At 36.2% G+C, this 1788-nt stretch overlaps 1 protein-coding gene across 2 annotated transcripts in view; it reads right to left on the bottom strand.

The window, feature by feature from the left end:
• Window positions 1-1788, bottom strand: part of pdgfbb (platelet-derived growth factor beta polypeptide b) — a 13893-nt gene continuing 12105 nt past the window's right edge. For both annotated transcript variants that reach the window (XM_034893773.1, XM_034893774.1), the window contains exon 8: window positions 1-1788. This exon is cut by the window's right edge and continues 322 nt beyond it. The gene's annotated coding sequence lies outside the window, so the exon portion shown is untranslated.

Here is a 1788-nt window from a genome sequence, read left to right as displayed (position 1 = left end):
AGATTTAAGCACATTAGCTTATTATACCCATTTGAAAATAGCATTAAGTGACAAAGTTATCACAAACATTCAGTTTTTTTTTATCATATCTTATAATAAAACAGACAAAATCAGTAACAGTTGTAAGTTGTCATGAAGAAAGTACAAGCTTTGTTTTTCAATAACTTAAGAATTTTGATTGATTATGGATTATTGGTCACAAACAGCATCACCAGTGTGCTGCTACGTATTGTTAAAACATATCTACATTTGAAATGTTTGGCTTTTTGATGTACTTGTTTTGACCCTTTTAGTTTTCTGTAATTCAAATATCAAAAAAAATGTGTGGTAGATCAAAGCTATAACAGTGCAGAGTTTCTGTTTCCCCCATGAGGAATTGTAAGTATTGGCAACCAAACTGTTGCACGTGCATTTGATACAAGTCTTTTGTGATTTTGCACGCGACCCCACCCCGCCTCCACACAGTTGCTAGTAGCCAAGGAGGAAGTGAAGGATTAAAAAAAAAAAAAAAACATGGCCTTTTCAGAAGAGGTAATTATCTTCACTCAAGTTGATGTGCGGGTAAGTCACCAGATGCCACAATCTTCTGAACATAGCCATACTGACAAATACAGAGAGTTACAAGCTGATAGTCTTAATTAGCTTTGTATCAGCTAATTTGCCAATGGCTTGAATGTAATGGACATTCATTAATATCAAACAGTTACGCACTAAAGCCTTAATAAAGAAATACAGTACGGGCACTTAAAGAAAAATATGTTGTAGGCTAGGTGTTTCTTTCCCTCCTCCCAGAGTTCAAAAGGAATTTGATTGTTTCAGGGGTTTACATGTCTTTATCAATGAGAGAAAAACATACTGGACATGCTTCTACATGAGTATTGAGATGCATGACAGAAGTGGACAGCAGGTGTAGGCACAAGCTCTTACACACACTACACCACACACTTAGGCATACAAAACAAACACACAGTTGTTGTTTTTTTAAACAGAAGTCAAACACTGCATGATCCTGGGAGGACGCAGAAGGTTTTCATCTTTTTGTCTTTTCATTTTTTTTTAACAAAACTTGTCCTGTTTCTTTCTGTTTGAACCACCCATTCATCACAAAGCACTGTTGCATATCTCAACCACATCTTTTATGCAGTATTTGTATAAAAAGTTTTACCCACAGTAGTGGCAGAGATAAATAAATAGGGAACATAGCACGTCAGGTCGCAGGTGTAATGCTATCGCCTTGTGTCCTCGTGCACCTTTTTCTTCACACCTACGAGGACATTTTGAAATGCAACATTTGTTTTGCCCTCCAATCACATCTGTGTAATTCCAGTGTTTGCAATGAGTTAAATGTAATTAAATATGGTTAAAGAGAGACCATGACTGTTTTTACAGAGCTAATACATGATATCAGGCCTTAGTAGTATAAATCTACACAGCTTTATCTTCCCAACACTGAGCCCTCAGTGTGAATTTTGTCCACATGGAAATATACTGGTCATTTTAGTCAACATCCTTTGTTTTTGAAGTCTATCAATGATTGTCTCTAAAATTATCCAACTACAATACAAGAGATTCTTCAATGACACAAAATTGTTATGTCCATTTTTCAACCAAATCGTCCGTCTCATCGTTATCACAAAAGTCTTTCAGCGACAAACGTCATTTAAACCCCCCCATAGACTTTTTTCTGTCAACATAAGTATAAGTGCAGTTTCTCTCTGTTGATATCAAAGCATGGTTTTGAAATTGCACCATTGTCCATTGTTTTACAGCGATGCAGTTTCACGCCCC

Source organism: Etheostoma cragini, chromosome 15, assembly GCF_013103735.1.
Source record: "Etheostoma cragini isolate CJK2018 chromosome 15, CSU_Ecrag_1.0, whole genome shotgun sequence".
Classification (NCBI taxonomy): domain Eukaryota; kingdom Metazoa; phylum Chordata; class Actinopteri; order Perciformes; family Percidae; genus Etheostoma; species Etheostoma cragini.
The sequence above is the reverse complement of the archived record's forward strand: the minus strand, read 5'-3'. Positions and strand labels throughout refer to the sequence as shown.